The sequence below is a fragment of the Choloepus didactylus genome, chromosome 17 (assembly GCF_015220235.1).
Source record: "Choloepus didactylus isolate mChoDid1 chromosome 17, mChoDid1.pri, whole genome shotgun sequence".
In the NCBI taxonomy this organism is placed as follows: domain Eukaryota; kingdom Metazoa; phylum Chordata; class Mammalia; order Pilosa; family Megalonychidae; genus Choloepus; species Choloepus didactylus.
The window spans coordinates 12,835,217-12,859,187 of NC_051323.1; the positions used below are offsets into that span (position 1 = coordinate 12,835,217).

At 39.4% G+C, this 23,971-nt stretch overlaps 1 pseudogene; it reads right to left on the minus strand.

Moving 5' to 3' along the window:
* Positions 1–10,316: 10,316 nt before the first annotated feature.
* Positions 10,317–12,301, minus strand: LOC119512312 (annotated as a pseudogene).
* Positions 12,302–23,971: the final 11,670 nt, after the last annotated feature.

Below are 23,971 nucleotides of genomic sequence, written 5' to 3' on the forward strand. Positions count from 1 at the left end.
TCAACAAGACTGAGGATATGGAGTACTGGGCAAGAATTTGAAGCAATTGGAACTCTCATACACTGTTGATATGAATGTGATGTAATGCAACCCCTACAGAAAACTGGCAGTCTCTTTAAAGGTTAAACATACACCTACTATACAACCCAGTTATTCTACTCCGAGATATTTACCCAAGAGAAATGAAAGAATTTGTCTTCACACAGACTTACATACCAATGTTCACAGCAACTTTATTGACAATGGACAAATGGTAAAAACAAAACAAAACAAAACAAAAAATAAAAACCACCCAATGTTCCTCAACAGGAAAATAAACAATTGTATTTAAAAACTACCCAATGTTCCTCAACAGGAAAATAAACAATTGTATTATATCTATGCCATACAATATTACTCAGAAATAACAGTAAATGAACTCTTGATACATGCTAAGCCTAGCTGAATCTCAAAATGATTATGTTGAGTATAAGAAACCAGACATATGACACATGGTATAGAATTCAATTTACATTAAATTCTAGAAAATGGAAATTACACTTCTCTATAGTGACAGGAAACACATCAGTCATTACCTTGGATAGGGATGGGAGGAGTTGGGAAGGTTGAGAGTGAGGATTTGGGGTGAAGGAAACTTTTGGTGGTGATAGATGTGTTTATCGTTTTGATTGCTTTGATGTTTTCATGGGTGCATACATGTGGCAAAACTTAGATCAAAGATTCATTGGCAGGCTGGAGCATCAAGTCTGGAAGGAAAACAAGAAAGAACCAGGAAATCAGGAACCGGGCTCTTAAAAGCACAGGAAAGTTCATGTGTATGAGAAATCTGATTTTGATGTACCATGTGAGCCACAACCAATTGAATTGCCAGAACTGTGAGAACCCCAGGTCCACAGCCACATTGAATAGTCTCTAACTGCTTCTTTCTTTTGTGCACTCCCTGACTAGGGAATCCCATTGGTATGCCCCAATGATATTCCAAGACCCTAGACCCCAGAGAGCTGGAAGATGGGGAATTCTACCACATTTGCTTTTGTCATAGGAGCTGTAGCACACTACCTCCCATCATGAACCACACCAAGGGGTTGTCCCTTGATACGTATGTAGCATTCTCATTCTGGGTAGCAAAAAAAAAAAAAAAAAGCAGATAATTTTCTAGGCATTCTAGGCATTCACTTCAAAGCCTCTGAAGGCTTAAGGAGACTTCCTGTCTCAGATCCTCAGATCATTCTGATTCCTTCCTGAGTATAGAATTCTGCAACATTATCCATCTGGTTGTCTAATTATCTAGGAAACCAGCTGAACTACCCAGTTCTGACCCCTTTAGTGTTTACATACCGTGTATTTCCAGTTGCAAAATTTGCTCCCTCAGTTCCCTGTGATGCGCTACTTTAGAAGACATTTCATCTCAGAGGATGTTGGAGTAGATTAAACACTTGTATTTTCTAATATCTTTTCTAATCTCTATTTTTGGAAGCACAAAGTGCTAGCTGGTACTATGCTCTGTGCTGACCCAACACCCCCTCTAGTGGCAGTTTCTTTAATTACCACAGTTACCTAGATTGCCTGTTTCAGACCAGTGGCGCTCAAAATTGTGACTGCAATTCATAATAAGAAATCTATTTTATATCTCAACCCTTTTGAAACATACATGTATAATGGAAACAAAAATTTCATCAAACAGTATTTACCTACCTCTGTATAATGTTGTGATATTTTCTGTTCTGGTTTAATCTCCTTTCATCTAGGAAATTTATGTTGGATTTTACCAAAAAACTGATTTAATGATTTAACCAACCAATAAATTGTGACCTATGCTTTATGAAACATTTATTTGGACTAATATTAAAACTGGATTAACTTTGTGATCTATTAATAGGTATTTCTCTCAGATAGACAGACAGACATGCATACAAAACCATTCCATGATTAAAGATCTGATGAGCTGTAAACCCTATTAACTTTATTTAAAATTTTTTTTTGTTTCTCTTATTAGCTTTTTTAAATTTTCATTTCGCATTTGTATAGTAAGACTTGGAAAAGTCTTGTAGTAAAGAAACCTATTTAACTTTGCATAACCCATTGTTCCCTGAATTTAACCATGGAAGGAGTATTTCTAAAACACACATGTAACGAAACTAAACAATCCCTATGAGCAGCTTATGAGATGCATATTCCAAGGAAAGAAGTTTGCTTTAGACATGAAAAATAAAAAAAGTCAAAAACATATAACTCCAAATGCTGAACAGACATGTAAATTGTAGGAGAGACCTATGCAGTTGGTGGGCAATGGCATCCCAGAGGTGGCTTTAAAAGCTACATAGGAAGAGTGGCCAAAAGTGATTCGAGGGCGGGGTGTTTGGAAGTGAGGAGGAAAGAATTCTGTTAAAGCTCAAAAGGGAGAATCATTAAGCTATGTTCAGGGATGTTGGAGAATAGGGCCCCCAGTTCATGTCTCTTCTCCAGATGTTCTTCCAACCTTCCTCTCACATGGGTTTGTCTCCAACAGGACAGATGTTGGTGATAGAAGGCAATGGAGGCCCCTGGGGGGCGGGTGGGGATGTGCTGATCCAGCCATAAAAAGGATTTTGTCCATCTCTTTGCCTCAGTGACTGGCAAAATTCCAAATCATAAGTTAAACACATAGTTCTAGAAACAGACAAGATTTGGACAAATAATATGGGAAAAATGAGCATAGTAGCCAGATGGAAAACTCCTGAAGTCTGGAGAACACTGCAAGGTCAGAGCAGACAGTCTACTTGGAGCGACATGTCAGTGTGAAGGAAGGACATCGAAGTCAGAGAACAAGCCACAGTCAGAGAGGGAGCAGAGACAGAGAAGAGTCTTGTTCTCTGTAGTGAACTTCTATCAGCCTGCTTGTTTGTCCACTTCTCTAAAAAATGGACCTCATGCATAGGTCCTACTTAAGAGGTGGGTGTGGTTCCCAAAATACCACAACATGACCAAAATCTCTGGACAAGCCCTGGTTGGACCAATTATATATTTTGCTAAACCGCATTTGTTCACAGAGAATATAGTTAAGATTTTGAATCTCTGGAGTGAAAAGTTTGGTAGAACTATAATGAGGTGGTCATGCTTGATCACTCTGCATATATTCCCAAAACAAGTAAACTGGTTGGCTAGAAGGGGAGTATGAACCAGTCTCAATGACAGAAATAGAGATAAAAGGAAAAAAAAAAAAAAAAAAAAAAAAAAAAGGAGAGGGCGATCTCATTTCCTGACTTTGTTCTTCCTTTTTCCAGTCCTTCATGAGACTCAGCCATATGCCCTAATCTTGGGTGCATTGAGATAAACTGGTGTCCTTCCAAAAAAAAGAAAAAAAGAAAAATCTCCTTTCTCCTTGAGGGTTATAATGCATGTTTGTTTTTTATATCCAAAATATCTTGAACTAAGCCATTGTTTAAGAAGCCAGTTTTTATCTCAGGCTGCATTAAAGGCAAGGTAACTTACAAGCTGCCAATATTACAATGGGAGCATGAACTCTAGAAGCAGAAATTATGGGAAATTCAGGTATCAGATATAGAGCAGGTAAAATGCCAAAGGTTTAATAAAATGCACCTCGGAAATCCTTTTGGTCTCACACCTCCACTTGAACTTTGGCTAAGTTCACGTACAGATTGGAGGCATCAAGTGCACACACACAAATGACACCACTCCCACTTTTTCTCCACGAATAGTAGGGGAAGATTTTAGAGGAAGAAAAAAGAGATTAAACAATATTAGAAGGAGGGACATTTTTATCAATTGCAGCTAGAGAAGTAGAACTCTGAACTAGCTGGGAGGCATTAAATTATGGAGAGTTCAATGGGACAGAATGGATACAGAGGGAGTAGAGATAAACACTGAATGGCTACTTCTGTTCTAGAATTTTAGAGAAGAGTTCTTGGGAATTCACAAGGGGAAGAAAAGTTTAAAAAGTTTCAGTGCACAAGCTTGTCCTGAATAAAGACTATGAATTTAGCAAAATATCCTGAGATCCATATCTCATGAATTTAGGCATGGCTCTAGGTGTAGCAGTGTCAATTGACACGACAAGAGCCATTCTCTTCCACTTTGTATAACAAAGCCCTTATTTGTTTGGGAGGCAGTATGTTGAGTCCTAGGAGATTAATCTTGATTGACCTAAGCACACCATTGCAATCCCATTTCTTTTTCTGGTGGCCAGTGAGTGGTAAAGTTATGTCTGCTGGGGATTCGTAAGGAAAAAAAAAATCTCCCTAATAAGAAAGTGTATGAAAAGGAAGACTTTTTTTTTTTTTTTTTAATCCTCCTCTTCCCTTCTTTACTGCATTGAAAATTGGCATATCAGCATATGATTCTTAGGATGCTTTGGCTATTTTATGTTGATTAAGAGAGAGCCTAAGAGAACCATGAGCTGTCAACATAGAGCCCTGGAATCTGTGAGTTTCTAATGAACTCTGGAAAAGCCTGTTCCTAAATCCTTAAGTGAATCAATACATCTCTATATTTTAAAGCTGCTTTTGGATGGTGATTCTGTCATTACAGCCCAAAACGTCATAGCTGTTACAGTTGGTGAAGGGAAGCAGATGCAAATCCAGTGGAGGGAGATAAAACCCTAGCATGGTCAAATTCATGTAGAAAGCAAAAAAGCAGAAAATTACAGGACTGAAGGCAAACAGCAATAAAAACAAGAGTTCCATCAGAAATTCAAGATCAGACTCAAATACGGTTTGTCTAAAGCAAAGCAAGGGAACTAGGAAGTGTTCGCATTTCAATTTGTTTGCTCAGCATTCTGCTGGAAAGAGTGGTGATGTGTTGTTCTTTAAGGGACACTGGGATCTCTGTTTATTTCAAAGACAGGTTTTGAATCCTGCATGTAACCCTCTAGTGGTCCGCTAAATCTGTTTAAGTAAACCTATGAGTAGTAGGCAGTTTGTGGTATAATCTGAGAGTAACAGACATTTTACCACCCAACTGAGTACTCCTGGGTCTGTAATGCAGAATGATATTGTTTTAAGGCTCTGCCAAGCACTTTTTGCTTTATGTCCTGTCTTAATGTTGTTAGAGCAAACAGTGTCATTATACATTGTCTAATTCAACTGGGAAAACACCTACAAACACTAAAGTCTGGAGGTGCCATAAATAAAGTTCTAAGTTTTAGTTCAGTGAAAAGATCTTGGGGATACTAAAAGTAGAAACAACGCCTTAAGCAAAACTTGAATGAGAAAAACCTGAGTAACAGGGAGTGCTTTGGGGACAACCGCTTCGGTACTTGCTGGCATTTTCAAAATCTTCCTGGACTGGAAGGGCATTGTGGTTTGTCTCTCTTAAAAAAAAAATAAGAGGCAGCAAAGATACGTAGCGAAAAGAGTTGTAGCAGAAATTGAATCCTATTTTACTGACTTCCAGTCCAAGGCTCTTTCCATTTTATCTCCATTGCTGAGTTGAAACTGTAGGACGGGGATAATAATGGTGATCAATAAGAAAGTTCCAAAAGCAGGACTAGCCTAGGAAAGCCCCAGGACTTCCCATAGATCACCTCTAAATCCTATCTACTTGTCTTGCCTTAACCCACCTTGAATCTAAAAGACATACATTTCTATCCATACTTGAGGCTTTAGTGGTCCTGGCTGACAGTGCTGAGAATGATCACTCTATATAGATAAATGCACCTTATTTTCTTGGGGGAATGTTATTAGTTTATTGATTTACTGGCTGCATATTCTGATTTTTTTTAACACATAGAATAAAGAATAACTCAGTGTGGTGGATTGAATTGTGCACCCCAGTTTGACCTTGGTCTTGGTATTGATCTTCCTTCTGATGGGTGTGGGCCCATTGTAAATAAGACCTTTTCAAGGTATTACTTGAGTTAAGGCATGGCCCACATGAATCAGGTTGGGCTTTAATCTGGATTACAGGAGTACTTAATAAATTGAATGAAAGTCAGTTGGAGAGAGAAGTCACTGGGAGCAGACAGAACCTTCTATCTTAGATCTTATTTTTTAATATATGCATTTAATTTTATAATTTTCCCTCAAAGCAATCCTTTCTATACATCCCACAAATTTTGATAAATTATATTTTCATTTCCAATTAATTCAAAATTTTTATTTTCTCTTGAGACTTCTTTTTTTCTTTGTGTTATTTAGAAGTGTGTTTGTTCTTGTCCATATAGTTGGGGATTTTCCAGATATCTTTGTGTTCTTGATTTCTAGTTTAATTCCTTTGTGGTCTGAAAACACACTTTTCATTTCTATTCTTTTAAATTTTCTAAGGTGTGTTTTATGGCCCAGAACATAGTCTGTCTTGGTGAATATACCCAATAAGCTTGAAAAGAATGCATATTCTGCTATTTTTGGGTGAAGGCATCTATAAATGTCTGTCAGATCAAGTGATTTGCAGTGCTGTAAAGACAATTATATCCTTACTAATTTTCTGCCTACTTGATCTATCAATTTCTGCAAGAGAAGTATTGAAGTCTCCAGCTATAATAGTGAATTTCTCTATTCCTCACTGCAGTTCTGTGGTGGATTGAATTATGTATCCCAATTTGGATGTTTTCTTAATCTTAACCCAGATTCCTGTGGCTATGAATCCATGCTAAATGGGAGCTCTTGAAGATGCTATTTTAAGTTGAGGTGAGGCCCACCTGAATGAGGTTGGATCTTAATCCAGATTACTGGAGGCCATGAGGAGTAGCCAGAGACCAAAAGTCAATGGGAACCCAGAAGAAAGGAGAGGACATCACCACGTGATGGGAAACCCAAGGAAACCAAGGATCGCTGGCCAGCCAGAACGCTACAACCCCAGGAGGAAGCAAGCCTTGTTGCCTTTGAAACCGTAAGAAAATAAATTCCTACTGTTTAAGTCAAACCATTGTGTGGTACTTGTTCTAGCAGCCTGGCAAACTAATACAAGTTCAATCATTTTTTGCCTCACATATTTTGATGTTCTTTTATCAGATGCACACACATTAAAGATGGTTATGTCTTCTTGGAGGATTGACCCTTTTATCACTATGGATTATCCCTCTTTATCCCTGATGATATTCTTTGTTCTGAAGTCTGCTGTGCCTGATGTTAAAATAGCTACTCCAGCTTCCTTTTGATTAATGTTAGCAGGGTATATTCTTCTTCTTCCCTTTACTTTTAACTTATCTGAGCATTCATATTTAAAGTTTTATTGCAGATAGCATGTATTTGGGTCTTTTTAAAAAGGCACTTTGATAATCTCTGCTTTTAATTGATACATTTATGACATTCACATTTAAAATGATTACTGATATAGTGGGAATAAATATATGCTATACTTGTAATTATTTTCTTTGCAGCACTTATTCTCTCTTTCTTTTATACCCTTCCCTTCTTTTATGGCCTTCTCTGGTTTTAATTGAATATTTTATATGATTCTATTTTGTCTCCTCTCTCAGCAAATCAATTATACTTCTGTTAAAAAATTTTAGGGATTGTCTTAGAGTTTGCAATATATGTTGTGATATACGTATCCTATATTTGCATATATATCAGACTAAACTAATCTGACACCACCTTGAAATAACATTATATTATTTCCTATGCAGTGCACTTAAAACAGATTATTCTCCATTACCCTCTCCAGTCCCTTATGACATTGCTGTCATTCACTTTACTTATCTATATGCTATAATTACCCCATACATTATTACTATTATTCTTTTAGATAAGTAGTTACCTTTATATCAATTAAGAATAAGAAAAATAAAATATTTTATTTTACTTATTTTCTGCATCCTCTCACCATCTTCCATTCTTTAGGTAGATCTGAGTTTCTGATGAATAATTTTCCTTCTCCCTGATGAAATTATTTTTACATCTTGCAAAGCAGGTCTGCTGGTGATGAATTCCCTTAATTTTAGTTCATCTAAGAAAGTCTGTTTGTCCTTCTCTTTTGAAGTATAATTTTGCTGGTTATATAATTCTAGGTTGGCGTTTTTTGTTGTTGTTGTTGTTTTTTTGCTTTGTTTGTTTTTTGAGTTTTTGGTCATTCATTACTTTAAATATTTTACTCTGTTCTCTTCTTGCTTGCATGGTTTCTGATGAGAACCCAATGCAATTCTTATCCTTGTTCCTCCATAGTAAGTTGTCCCATTACCCCTGGCTCCTTTCAAGATCTTCTCTTTGCCTTTGAGTTTTTTTAGTATGAGTGTGATATACCTGGGTATAATTTTTGGTCTGTTTTCTATGAGATTACTGAATCTGTGGTTTGCTGTTTGCCATTATTATGGAGCATTTTCAGCCATTATTGCTTCAAATATTTCTTCTGTTCCTTTCTCTCTTCCTTTTCATTATGATATTTCCATTAAGAGTGTGCTTCACATTTTGTAATTATCCCATCACTCATGGATATTCAATTCTATTTTCCTTTTCATATATTTCTCTTTGAGTTTCAGTTAGGAAGTTTCTGTTGATATATCTTCACTGAATTTTTTGCTCATTCACATCCATTCTATAGATGAGTCCATCAAAGCATTCTTCATTTCTGTTATAGTGTTTTTTTATTTCTAGTATTATATCTTGAATCCTGTTTAGAATTTCTAGATCTCTGCTTACATCAGCTATCTGTTTTTGCATATCGTCTTCATTTTCCATTAAAGCCCTGAAAATACTGATCATAGTTATGTAAAATCCCTTGTCTGATAATTCAAAAATCTGTACTAATCCGAGTCTGGTTCTGACACTTGCTTTGTCTCTTCAGCCTGTGTTTTTCTCATTGCTTTTTAGTGTGCATGTAATTTTTGGTTGAAGTCAAACATCATGTATTGAGAAATAGGAACAGTGATAAAAGGTCATCAGCGTGAAATTTTATGTTAATCTGTCTCGAAGTTGAGCTGGATTTGATGTTTGCTGTAGCAGTAGGCACCAGAAGCTTAAAATTCTTCTAGTGTCCTTAAATATGTCTTCCATATTGCATTTCTGTTTCCTAAGAACTCCTTCTGGAACAGAATCTGTGTCTTGAAGCTCTCCAGCTGTTGTCTACTGTTATTATATAGAATACTTCTTCATGTAGTGGATTCGAGGCAGGAAATGTTCCGTAGTCTTATGATTAAATCTCAGTCTTTCAGTGGGTGTGCCCCACTTTTGCGAGTGTTTCTTAGTTCACCTCCCAGCTTCCGCCACTTAGGAGATACAGAAAGGCTAAAGGGGGCTGCAGTTGGGTAAAGTCTTTTTCTCTGAATAGTTAGCCTTTGTTATGGAGAACACTCTAGGCAGATTGCAAACACCTTACTTTTCCCCTCTCCCTGTCAGATTCAGCAGGGATCTTTCTTGGCTTTTCACAGTGAGAACCTGGTGGAGTGCCTAAAAGTAAAATCCATAAAGCATGGGGATGTCATAAGACTGTGGCCTCCAGGAGTTTGGAGCTCTTATTGCTAATCCACACTCATCATCCAGCCATTTTTCAAATTACCATTTATATATTCCTAAGTGTTCATTGCTCTCCCAAGCAGATCTCGCCTATGGTTCTCTGCAGTCACCTTTCTCTGCAAACATCAGGTGGTGCTTTCCCTTACAATCTCAATTCTCTGATGGGTCCAAGTAACATTGTTGATTTTCATTTTGTTCAGCCTCTTTCCTATTTTAAGGAATGGGGTGTCTATAACCAGGCACTTTGGAACTGGTACCAGAATTCAAAGTAATTCATTTTTCATTATATTTTACAAAAGTTGTGGCCCAAGGTTGATTGGAAATTAAAGGAAAAAAACAAAACAAAAGCAAACACCTTGTACTTCACACAAATAACTTGAGAAGTATTGTTCTAAATACCATCAGAGCCCTATAAAGTTTCTTTATATCACACCATCCAGGACCTGGGCTGGGGGAATATGTGGGCAGTAGAGTGTGGGGGATAATAATGTCTTTAACTGATTCCAGCTGAGATCCTATATAAACAGGACCCACATTCCCATTATAAATACACCCGTGAGGATGTATATTTAGTAATTGGTGAATTTGGGCATAGGGAAGACACCAGAATTTCCCCCCACACCCCACCCCCACTTTCTGCTCCTCAGGATTTGGCTAAGAGACCAGCACCTGGCTATAAGTTGGTACATGGCTATGAGCTCACAAGATACACATGTATAGACAAATTTTTTATTACTGTTCATTGAGGCTTCAGGCCAATAGGACAAACATAAGAGCCTGAAATGAAGGTAGGGAGGAGGGGAAAAGAAGGGAGATCAGAATGGGGAGGTCAGGCTGGGAGTGTGGGGAGAATATTTCCTTCCTGGGTAGGTCTTCACACTGCGTTCCATGCCCATGATGAGCTTCACGCCAGCTCCAGCTGCTGACTTCTTAATCCTTGAACTTGCAGATGTAGGGTAATTGCTGATCACATTTATAATCTTGCCATTGAAGATAAGATGGGGTTTGAGGGAATGGAGAAGGAGAAGATAATGGTTCCACAGTTTCTTACCTGTTTTTCCTGAGAGCCTCCCGCAGGAGCCAGGTCTTTCCACAGTGGAGGGTCTCTCTCCCAGGCTAAGTAATTCATCACGTCAGTGCTACTCCACTCCCACACACCTCCATTGGGTTCCTGGCCCAATTTAGGAGAGGATGGTGTCAGGAGAGGGGAATAGCCAGTTGCATGATCCCCCCAGCTGGAATGCATGACTCTTCTCCAGCATCATGGGATGTGATCTGCTATTCAAGATCCCTAGAAAAATCTCTTCAGTGAAGCTCTCCCTTAACGCCTCACTCCATTGGGCAAATCCCAAAACTACAAGCAGTGGAGCACCCAAAGTATCATCTTACTGGCTGAACAATAGTTAATGGTGCACACTGTGATTAGCTTCTCAACCCCAAAGACAATGGCTGTCCGACAGGAGGGAAAAATCTTCTTTCTTCAATTTAGGATCCCCTCAGCACAGTTTGTACAGATCCTGTGAAGCTGTGGGAATTGAATTCAAATTCTCATGGAGAATTGTGTATAAACTTTCACAAGGGGTAGAATAACCTTAGCTGGAGACCAGGGACCTCTAGAGAACTCAGGTCTCAGCTTGCCTGAAGCCACTTATATTCCCAGAAATGTCTCCCTGGATTCTTGAGCTCCAGGCTCCATGGGGGACTTCCAGGGCAGGCACAAGGACAGGCACTGGAGCAGGGTGACAGCAGCCACATAAAAATAAGCAGAGAAGAGAGAATGTCATCACACCTCTGTGGGGTCATGGAGCCCAACCCAGACGGTTGTGCAGTCGCTCACATTGCTCTTGACCAAGGAGGCCAAGAAGGATCCCTCAGCCCCGCTGAGCACAGACACCAGGTGTCCCAAGGCCACTTCTGTCAGGCCACCTGTGCAGGAAAGGGGGAGACTGAGAGGGAGGCTGAGACCTCACTGAGAAAGGTGAGGGGAGGAGGTAGGGGAGGGGGGCATGTGTAGAGATGTGGGTGTACATTCTCACTCCCCAGGCTCTCTGGAGAATGGAGCTGCCCCCTCCACCTGTGTCTCCCACGTGCTTTCCCCCTACCTCCCCCACCCCCACACCCCACCACTCACATCTGCCTCTATCCAGGATTTTGGTGTCAGAAACAAGGCATAGCAGTATGAGGCATAGGCTTTGGAAGCTTTGGGACACCTGATCCAAGGAGAAGGTAGGTCCTTCTGGAGGTCTTCACCTGGGGGGGATGGGAAATAAAGGAGAGGGAGGGGAGAAAAGAAGAGTGGGGATTGGGTCCCCAGCCTGGGAGGAATGTCTGTGAGGTCAGTCCTTGGGTAGTCACCCTAAATATCTGACTACTTCTCACCTTTGCCAACATTTTCAGGAATTCCTAATCCCACAAAGCTCCACTAAAGCAAGGGAAGGGGAAAGGGGAGGTATTATTATTATTATTATGTTTTTTTACTCTTTCTCACTCTCCAATTTCCATCTTTGCCTTTCTGTGGCTGGCTGTTCTTACACTGGGCCCACTAATCTTTCTCCCTCCCCATATCTCATTAATGAACCTTCACACTTTCCCTCCCCTACCTCCCAGTTAGGGTATAAGGGCAAATGGGAAATCATCTCATTCCAGTGTTAATAGAGCACTGCAATGTCTCCCAGAACCCACTGACCCAAAGGGCATGTAAGGATGGAGGGACAGCAGGTGGTTTGATTGTGAGGCAATATACCCCATCCCCACTGCATGTGCCACACTGGAGGCTCCCTTTTCTTCTCCACCCTGAACCTTCACTGGGAACCCAGGGCTGGAGGCAGAGAAACCTCACCTCGGACCTGGGAGAGGAGCATCAGGCAGGAGAGCAGCACCCAGGACCCACTGAAGCAGGCCATGGGAGCCAGCATCTTGTCTGTGACTTGAGGAGGCAAAAAGAGATCACTAAAGGAAAGGGTGACCAGAGAGTGGTGTGCAGAGACCCCACTGTCCTATCTCTTGCCTTTTCCTTGTAACCCCTAGGAAAACTTGAACTTGGTGAATATCCATCCATTTCTGTGGTTCTGGTAAGAATTGGGTATCTGTTCACCAACTACTTCTGAGACCTCCCATGATAGACTTGGCTGAGTCTCAGATCTCCTATGTTCTATGAGGGCTGGATCTACCCTTGCAAAGTGTGAGGAAAGACCTTGGCATGGGTCTCATTTTCAAATGGCTCCCATTTACCTGTCTTGCAGGGGTCTAGGATGGTTTGTCAAACCAGGAAAGTCTGGGTTTTTATAAGAGGATTGGAGGCAGGGGTATTGAAATGAATAACAGCAATATGTAAGCACAACAGGAATCATGGGTAAGATATGGACTTTGGTTCAAGTAAATTCTTGTTATGGGGAGGAGACTCTTCCCAGCAAAATCTGAGAATTCCCACAAATGTTGCTTTGTCTTTTCCCATTAGCTGGAAAGCAGTTTTTCCAAGAACAGGTGACATCCTATCCTTTCTGAATTGTCCTGTTCTGAGAGGCTTAAGGGTGTAACGGTAGCTCTGTGGCACCAATTCTGGTGTTCGCTATCTAAGAAAAATTGTGGTATTGGGTAGTTAAAGATAAAAATTTTTAAATGTATTTTTGATCAATTGGAAAAGAACTCATTCCTTTAAGCATACCTATGAATTTCTTTCTACCTTGTTTAGTAAGATTTTAAACTAATGCAAGAAAATAAGGAAAATGGGGCTGGGTGCAGGAATTGGATGTAATGGTGAAGGGAATGTATTAGTTGGGAGGGGAAAGAGAACTGAAACCATACATAGGAGCAATGGTTTAGAGTTGCTGCTTCAACATAACAGGTTGTGAAGAAAGCTTGGCGTAATCTTGAAAGTCAATTGGCAAGACAAGATCTAAAGAAACAACATGTAGATGGACTTGCCTTTGAGTCTTCTGGGACATCAGTTTCACTGATGATAGAGCTAATGAGAGAGAATGAAGAGAAATGAAGGAAACAAATTATAGTTAAGACAACAGGTAAATAAAGCAAAGTGGAAGAAAAAGTGGATTTCACATAGAGAAGGGACTGAGAAGATCAAGGAAGAGAGTGGATGTGAGTCTATGTTGCATGTAGACAAACTCTCCAATGCATGGATATGTTCTTCATTGCTTCTCACAGGCTCATGGTAAGACTGTCATGTGGTTGTAGATTGAAAGTTATCTCTGTTGCCTAGTGTCTTAATTTTCCAGATGCTGAAATAGATACTATACAATGGGTTGGCTTAAACAATGGTAATTTATTGGCTCATGGTTTTGAGGCTAGGAGAAGTCCAAAATCAAGACATCAGCAAGGTGATCTTTTTTTCCTGAAGTCTGTGGCATTCTGTGGCTGGCTGCCAGTGATCTCTGGTCCTTGGCTTTTCTGTCACATGGCAACACACATGACACTGTCTTCTCCTTTCTCTTCTGAGTTCCATTGACTTCCAGCTCCTGTTACCTCCCTTTGGCTTTCTTTTTGTGGCTTTTTCTATAAGGCACCAGTATACAATTAAGACCCATACTGATTCAGTGGGCCACACCTTAACTAAAAATACCATCTTCAAAATATCCAATTTACAATGGGTTCAAGGAATGAATTAAGATTAAGACCATGTTTGGATTTTTTTTTCATGGGATACATATTCAGCCGACCACACTGGGGAACTGAAGATACTGACCGCTTCCAGGCTGGGAGATAGAGAAATAGTTCCACAGTTCAGTGCAATTCTGAGCTGGAAATTTGAAACTTTAGAGTAGTGTGCTCAAAGTATAATCTGCATATCTGTGGGAGACTTCAAGACGATTTTAAGGGAACCTGAAGTTATAACTATCATAATTACACTAAAATATTATTGCTTTTTCAAAGTGTTGACATTTGTGCTAATATTGCAGAAGTGATGGTGGGTGAAACTTCTGGTGCCCTAGCATTGATCAAGGCCATCCTGTATTCTTCATGTCCGTGCACTGCAGGGAAACAAAACGAAACAGAAGAATTCACCTAAAATGCCCTTAAGGAAGAGTTAAAATAGTTAATTTTAGTAAATCTCAATCCAGAATGAAAGGAGGGATACAATTGTTCACAATGTTTTCTTATAATCCTTTTAATTTCTGCAAGTTTAGTGGTAATTCCCCTTCTCCTTTTGTATTGGATTTTGGTTATTTCAAACTTTTCCCTTGTTTTTCTTTGTCAGTCTAACTAAAGGTTTGCCAATTTCATTCATCCTTTCAAAATACCAGCTTTTAGTTTCAATGATTCTTGTGATTGTTTTTCTGTTCTCTATTTCATTTACATCAACGCTAATCTTTGTAATTTCTTATATCTGCTAACTATAGGTTTAGTTTGCTCTTCTGTTTCTAATTCCTCAAGGTGTGAAGTTAGGTTATGGATTTGAGATATTTCTTCTTTCTTAATATAGGAGTTCATAGCTACAAATTTCCCTCTGAGCACTGCTTACTGATTCTTTCTTGGGATTTCCCATATTGTTGCAGACAGTGGCTGGAGTCATATGAAAGCTCGAATGGATTGGGGGCCTCCAAGATGGATCACTCACTGGACTGGTTGTTGACACTGGCTATTGGCTGAAGCCTTCACTGAGGCTGTTGAGCTAACTCATGACCTTTCCATGAGGCTTATACTTCTTACATCATAGTTATGTCAGGATATTAAGACTTCTTTCATGCTATCTCAAGACTCCAAGAGGACTTAGCAGAAGCTGCCAGCCTCTGGGAGGAGTAATGTCAATCAATGACTCTATTGACAGAGCATGAGGTTGTAATCCCAGCACCTAGCACAGTAAACCCTCAATAATGTTTATTTAATGAATTAATAGGCTTATTCACAGTGATTAAAATAATTATGGAAGTTAATTATTGCATAATGTTCCACTGGGTTAGAAGACTTAGATATTCATTTTATTTCTTCTATGAAGCTTGTTATTTTATATAAGTGACTTTATTCCCCTTGGGCTTCTGCTTTCTTGATTTTCAAATGAGGATGTTGTACAAAGATGTCTCTGAGGTGCATTCTTTTAACTCTCCTGTTGTTGTCCAGAATGCTGGTGTATGGTGAATGTAGATCAAAGAATCCCATGTTAAAATCTCAGGCAATCTGTTGGAAGGCCATTTTCCTATCTTATTGCATCAGAGGGATTATGTGTGAGCAAGCTTTAGGTAAACTAAATTATCATGAAACTATTCTACAGAGAATTTTCTCTTTATTGTTTTGCATGGGCTACTAGGAAAACAACAACATATTTCCAAATGGAGCATATATATGAAAAATTATCGGGGAAATCTGACAACTTTCAGGGCCATATTCTATCAGAAAATCCATCAAACATTAGTAGGTTTTGACAGGTTCTGTCTGTATCTGATTCCTCCTTGTTCCAGGGGCTAATTGGTTGCAGGGGGAAGATGGAGTATCTACGATAAGACACTAGGATTTGGGCTAAATCAAAGAGTAGAATAGGGACCTTGGGTCAATACAGAAATATGTTCTGTGGAGGAGAATGCTCAGAAGATCAGCATTTTTAGAGACCTGTGGACTAAAAGAAAGAGATAAAAGGAGAAAAGGAAAAGGAAAACAAAGAATCAGGAGCAGGAGGAATGCAGATTATCTGATCTGGTGGGTTGGCTGGCATTAAGAATTCAAAGGAAAGGAAAACTTTTCTCCTTGGCCTCAGGTTTCATGGCTTAAAGTGGGAACAATAAGGAGAAAAGAAATTTCATAGAAAGTGCTGCCCAAAACACAGTGCATGACATCCAAGACTTTCCATTTTCATACTTCTGTCTTTCTCTTGATGTTCCTCAGATCAACCTTAATTACTTAGGCAAAAGGAAGACACAAATGAGATTCCACTGTAATTGAAGCCAGGATCAAAATGAGGGTAGACACAAAATGGTGACACCAGTCTGAGGGTTAGACTGGAAGGGAATGTTAGGCAACAAAGATAAAGTAGCCAGATACTCTGAACTAAGTTGGAGGCAGAAAAGCAATGGCATGTCTTGAGGCTGAGTTGATCCAAGACAGTTGGAAAATGGTAAGGTTAAGCAGTGTTTCATCAGGAGTCAAGATATTCCCAAGACAAACTCAAGTAGACTGTGCTCTCTGAGGATGTGGTGAGATGTGCTATCCCCAGTCCTCAGGCACAACTTGGAATGAGGTCACTCAACCAGCGAGGGAACTTGAGTGGGAATGGAGGACGAGCCTGAGGGTTGGAATTCCCAAGAAGACTCCTAAGCTGGAAATTATTCCTAGACTGGATGCTTTAAGGTTGTAGCAATCTCTTTCCTACTCATAGTGTCCTCCTGGGCCACCAGTGAGGCATAACTATTAAGGGTTTAGGCTTTCAAATCAAGTAGACCTATCTCATCAGGTTGTGGTGAGAAAAAAACAAGATAATGCATGGATATCTTTAAGCATGGTGCCTAGCACATAATAAATGCTAGATAATAATAGTATTATCTTCAGTGCCTGGAACACAATAGATGCTCAATAAATTCCAGAGGAATGACAGATTTATGGTCTGGAGATGGCAGTTACAGAGAAGTCACTCCTCTGAATCATTTCTGTAGCATACCAAACCATTAGTTGCAGTCAATTTAATCTATTCTTTCACCTTTAACAATATACCACTGAGGACATAGAGCAAGCAATGTTTGTCCAACTCTTTCATTCTCTGTATATCCTTAAATGCAATACAACAATATATATTTTTAAAAGGTATTTGGATGTTGTAATGTTAGAAAATCATTTAATGACCAAAAGGGGGATGTGAAATGAAATGAAATAAGTTTCAGTGGCTGAGAGATTCCAAAAGGAGCAGAGAGGTCACTCTGGTGGGCACTCTTACGCACAATATAGACAACCCTGTTTAAGCTCTAATGAATTGGAATAGCTAGCAGTAAATACCTGAAATGATCAAACTACAACCTAGAAACCTTAAATCTTGAAGACGATTGTATAACAACGTAGCTTATGAGGGGTGACAATGCGATTGGGAAAGCCATATGGATCACACTCTCCTTTGTCCAGTGTATGGATGGATGAGTAGAAAAACAGGGGCAAAAAAAAAAAAAAAAAAAAAAAAAAGGGCACCCAGTGTCCTTTTTAACTTTAACTGTTCTTTTTCACTTTAATTTTTATTCTTATTACTTTTGTGTGTGTGGTAATGAAAATGTTCAAAAATTAATTTTGGTGATGAATGCACAACTATATAATGGTACTCTGAACAATGGATTGTATGCTTTGCATGACTGCATGGTATGTGAATATATCTCAGTAAAATTGAATTAAAAAGAAAAGAAAACTATTTAAAAAATTCTTCAATGTCTTCAGAGAATTGCTAAACTAATTAGTTCAGGAGTTCTTCTAATTATAACTACCAGTTATTTAGTACTAATTTTGTGCCAGGCACTGTGCTAAAAGCTCTAAATCAATTTTCATATTTAATCTCCAGAACATCCTTAAGAGACAGACTTACCCTCATTTTTCATATAAGGAAATGGAAATTTTGAGAGGTTGAATAACTTAGTCAGCGTTCTATAAAAGTAACACAAGGGGTATTAAAACCCTAACTCAAAGCTAGGCTCTTAAGCGTTCCTGTCTACTTCTTCTTGAGGAGGGAGATTAGGAAACAGAAAAAGAAATAGAGTATTAGCCTCTACTTCAAGGCCATTTATTTCTGTATGATGAGAAAGGGAATGTTTATTCTCAGGTGTTTAATTTACCACTGGAAGGACCTGATACTTAGAAGACATACACTCAGAAAATCAGAATTCTGATGTACATAGAGGGAATTGAAGACACCAGGGAAATTGTGTGACCAACAGCCAAGCATGGTCATTTGCATTAACCTAATGTACACTAAGAAAATGAATGTGTTCAGTAGAGTTATCAGCATCCCTTCCCTTACTCTAAGTACAACACCCTCAATTCCTTGTTTTTAGAAAATGACTGATTTTGTTCCTGTTCTCCCTATAATAAGTCACTCAAATGCTGTGAGCTCCAGTTTCTGCTTGAATGAGACAATTGTCTAAATTGCCAATACTTTCCATTATTTTCTCTGATCCCCAAAACTGCCCTGTACATGAGGCAGGGCAGGTGTTATTAACTCCATATTACAATGCAAAAGTTCAGGACCAGAGTGGGAATCTGGCTTTGTCAATGTCACATCACAAGCTCAATGTGATCCCTCAATTCTTCCTTCTTGATTCTATACCCCACTCTGTTTCATTTGAATTAAAAATCTTCAGGCATTCAACAGCGATGAGTTAAATTCGAAAAAGACCCAATTAATTACTCCTTGGCATGGTAGGTTTTCGAAACATCTCACCCCAGGTGATGGATTCATTAATTTCAGAACATCTTATTTGCTTTCTGTTAATGGAATTTTCAGCAGGTGACTGCTTAGTTACCTTTTCTAAACCTCATACAGAGTTTAAATGCCGTTTAATACAAAGATATTTCCTGCATGGAATTTTGGTCTAATTAATTTTTTGAGAGCAACTAGAATTTACTTTAAGTCATTTTTGCCTGGGGTTGGACCACGAGCCTTAATATTAGCATTGGGGTTTCTTGGTTATTTATAGGTGACCACACATGTCAACTTAGGCACCCCTGTATGTTAAGGTAGGCTCAGAAAGATGGTTTTGCTTTGTGAAAATTAAGACATTTGTTTCAAGATTCTTTCAGGTGGTACCTCTTTCCCAAACTGTTCTGTTCCATGTAGTACAACAGCTTGATTGCAGTACAGCTGGGAAATATCTCTGGAGTGGAGAAGGGTTCTGCTGGACTGGATGAGATCAGCATGCCTGAAGGACAAACTCATTTAGGTTGATGTTGTTTAGTTGGGGTTGGAGAAGGAAGGATAGCTTTCCAAGTCCAGGCCAGTATAGCCAAGGGATATATACAAATCAAAGCCCATTAGGTGCAGGGGTTGGATGGAAGACAAATGTTAAGCCCTGGGAATTGCAGTGGTTTTAAGCCTCAGGAATTGGGTATTAAATTTGAGGGATCTGAGACAATACAAGAGAATATCACCACTCCTGAGTGCCTCTTTGTTGCTCCGATGTGGCCCTCTCTCTCTGGCTAAGCCAACTTGAAAGGTGAAATCACTGCCCTCCCCCCTATGTGGGATCAGACACCCAGGGGAGTGAATCTCCCTGGCAACGTGGAATATGACTCCCGGGGAGGAATGTAGACCTGGCATCGTGGGATGGAGAACATCTTCTTGACCAAAAGGGGGATGTGAAAGGAAATGAAATAAGCTTCAGTGGCAGAGAGATTCCAAAAGGAGCCGAGAGATCACTCTGGTGGGCACTCTTACGCACACTTTAGACAACCCTTTTTAGGTTCTAAAGAATTGGGGTAGCTGGTGGTGAATACCTGAAACTATCAAACTACAACCCAGAACCCATGAATCTCAAAGACAATTGTATAAAAATGTAGCTTATGAGGGGTGACAATGGGATTGGGAAAGCCATAAGGACCACACTCCCCTTTGTCTAGTTTATGGATGGATGAGTAGAAAAATGGGTGGTGGGAGAGGGAAGGCACCCAGTGTTCTTTCTTACTTTAATTGTTCTTTTTCACTTTAATTTTTATTCATATTATTTTTGTATGTGAGGTAAGGAAAATGTTCAAAATTCATGTTGGTGATGTACGTACAACTGTATAATGGTACGGTGAGCAACTGAATGTACATACAATTGAATGTATGACTGCATGGTATGTGAATATATCTCAATAAAACTGAATTTAAAAAAAAAGAAAGAGAATATCACCAGTCTTAGTGAAAGTTATTGGCAGATTCTTAAGGGACAGATATTCAAAACTGGATTATGGCCCCTGCTGAACTGGGAGGCTAATCACGAACCAAGGCTGAAATCCGGGCATACTGGAGAGGCTAACGTCATGAGTAAGAACAATCTGGTGCAAGAGCATGAGAAACCTCAGGATTTACTATGTTCAGTGGCTCCTTGGCTGGGAGCCAGAAGAATAAGTCCAGATTCCACAAATTAGATAATAGAGCTTCTAAAACACTGGATAACTTTGTTATGATTGACTCTGTGTCTGGGAAGGGTAGAACCAGAGTGGAGAAAATGGTGCTGTGAGCCTGCCATCTTCTTGTCAACTTCAAGCATTTGACATGGGCTCTTCCCTTTGGATGAAACATGCTTTAGTCCTTCCTTCATCCTTTCCTGAGCTCAGTACTACTCATCATTTCAGTCATGGATTAAACATTGCTTCCTCAGAAAGACCTTTCCTGAATCCCTGATTAGGTAGGAGTTTTCTTTTGTGTGTTCCCATAGCATTTTGCACACCCCCTTTCAGAACTCCCTGCACTTCTTTGTAATTATTTGCTCAATGTCTGTTTTCCCTGTAGACTGTGGGCTCCTTGAAGGCAAGGAGTAAACTGTTCTTGTTTACTGCTATACTTCGTCCTTAGCATGGAAAGTGTGGGCCTTAAAGGTGCCTGAACTTTGAGGTCCCTGGAGGATGAACCCCAGACAGGATGATGTGGGATCAGGCTGTGTAGGGATAACTTCCTCAAGGACCCAGGGACTAAGAGAGAAATGTTATGTTCCAGTTTGCTAGTGCTTCCCTTTTGCAAAACACCAGAAATGGATTGGCTTTTATAAAAGGGGGTTTATTTGGTTACAAAGTTACAGTCTGAAGGCCATAAAGTGTCCAAGGTAAGGCATCAGCAAAGGGTACCTCCAATGGAGAAAGGCCGTTGGCATCCGGAAAACCTCTGTTAGCTGGGAAGGCACGTAGCTGGCATCTCCTTGCTCCCAGGTGGCATTTCAAAATGGCATTCTCCAAAGTGTTGCTCTTGGGGCATTTTGTCCTCTCTTAGCTGCAGTTGCTCTTCAAGTGTCACTCTCAGTTGCTCTGAGTTCCCTCTGCCTGTGAAATCCTTTATATGGCTCCAGTGATCCAATTAACACCTACCCTGACTGGGTGGGGTAACACCTCCATGGAAATTATCCAATCAAATGTTTCACTCACAGTTGATTTCATATCTCCATGGAAACAATCAAAGGATTCCAATCTAATCAACACTAATATTTCTGCTTCCACAAGATTACATCAAAGATAATGGCATTTTGGGGGCCATAATACATCCAAACTGACAAAGGTTACAACCCACAGATAAAGTGCAGATAGGAAGCTGCTGAATAGAACAACACAGCTGCCTTGACCAGGAGGCCCTTATGACCTGAGATCCCAGGGGATAAGCTGCTTTTCTAATACATTGACAGTAGTAGTATTGGGTTCCTGTGCACTAAGTTATGGGGGTGACAATGATAGGAGTTATTTCTCACAGCAGAAATGGAAATAACCACCAAAGCTGTTCCAGCTCTGGGAGGGTTGTTTCTTGTTTACTTGTCTTTATGCTAGTGGTTATATGATTCCTGTCCATTCCCGAGTCTAGTTCTTTGTCTCCCGTAGACTAAGGTAGCGAAAGGTGGTGCATGCTTTTTACAAACAAGTACCCTAACTTATCCACCTTCTAAGAAGTCCAGTTCTCACCCTCAGATCCTGTGGGTACCTTAGGTAGGATGTCTGTGATGATACCTGCCATATGCAGCCACCTGTGGCCTTTGAGGTCTGGCTCAAAAACAGTAGTTGAACCAATGGGACTCCTTTACCTGCAAGTTTACCTGAGAAATGAAGAAACAATGGATCAAGTCATGGGGGCAAATTGAAGCTAGAGGTTCACATGAATAGGGATAAGGGCCATGAAGGAAAGGTACATTTAGGTCAAAAGCTATGAATGAGGCCATAATGAAGCCAAATAAGCCAATGAACACAGAGAAGACAGCAACAGAAGGCAGGAAAGATGCAGAGGCACTGAGCCTCTGAAAGAGATGGAGAGATGAGCTGGTCTCAGAGCTGCCTCAGAGGACTAACAACTTTCTGTTTCTTGGTCTGGAACAGAATTTTAGAATAAATCACTCTTTCTCTTGCAATAACTTCAGTGGTTCTCTGTTCCTCTTAGCCTGAAAGTTTAACCACAACAAGCCTCTGAGGAAGGAAGCCTCCAGAACAATGTGCAATCTGACAGAAAGGATAAAAACATTTTTCATAATTGTTATTTCTTCCAGTCTTTCCCCCCTCAATATCGCCTTTTTTAATGATAAAATAGTCGTCTCTCTAGAACAGAAGAGCATTGCCAACAGATTTGGGGCTGTGAATTAAGACAGAGCTGGGTTCACATCCAGATTTTGCCACTTTTTAACTTGGGACTTGAATGAGTTATGAAATTTTCTGCATTTCCATATTTAAAAAGCATAAATGTTAATAGATACCACCTCATTGGATTGTTGTGATGATTAAATGGCATAATTACTGTAAAGCATACTGAGGCAATCCCTTATTCATTGTAAGTGCCCAAAAATATTAGCTACTCTCATATCATTAATGGTAATAGTGGTAGTGGAAGTTTGATTTTTGTCTTTTTTTTTTAACAATTTTATTGAGATATAATTCACACACCATAAAATTAACCCTTTTTAAGTTTCCAATTCAATAGTTTTAAATATATGCACAGTTGTGCAACCATGACCACAATCAATTTTAGAACATTTTTATCACCCCCAAAAGAAACCCTGTACCTATTAGTCAATCCCTATTTCCCCAGACCTCCCAGACACACCTTAGGCAACTACTAATCCACTTACATACAATACAATATGAGGGCTTTTGTGACTGTCTTCCTATATATAGCATAATGTTTTTAAGCTTCATCATGTTGTAGCATTCCTTTCCATTCATTACTTTTAATTGCTGAATATTCCATTGTATAAATATATCACAGTTTTTAATCCAGTCATTGAGGATTTATATTTTGATTTTTCACATTTTAGTTATTATGAATAATGCTGCCATAAGCACTTTGTGTACAATGTTTTGCATAGATACATATGTTCATTTCTCTTGGATATATATCTAGGAATGGAATTGCTGGATCATAGGCAACTCTAGGTTTAACATTTTAAGGCACTGACAGTCCATTTCCCAAACTGGCTGCACTTGGTTACATTCAGGCCAGCAGTGAAGAGGTTCACATCTTCACTAATACTTGCTTTTTCATTACAGACATCTTAGTGAATGTGAAGTGATATCTGATTGTGGTTTTGACTAACGATATTGAATATTTTCATGTCTTACTGGCTATTTATATGTCTTCTTTGGAGGAAAAAATGTCAATTCAGTTCTTTTGCTCATTTTTAATTGGGTTATTTGTCTTTTTATTACTGAGTTGTAAGAGATCCTTATATGTTCTAGATATAGGTCTCTTATCAGATGTATGATTTGCAAAATACTCTCCCATTCTGGGGGTGGTGTTTTCAAGTTCTTGATGGTGCCCTTTGAAGAACAAAAGCTTTTAATTTTGATGTTGTCCAACTTACCTAAGTTTTGCTTGTGCTTTTCCTTTCAGAAGCCATTGCCTAGTCCAAGTTCTCAAGGATGTATGCCTATGTCTTCTTGTAAGAGATTTATAGTTCTAGCTCTCACATGTAGGTCTTTGAGCCATTTTGAGTAAATTTTTGTAT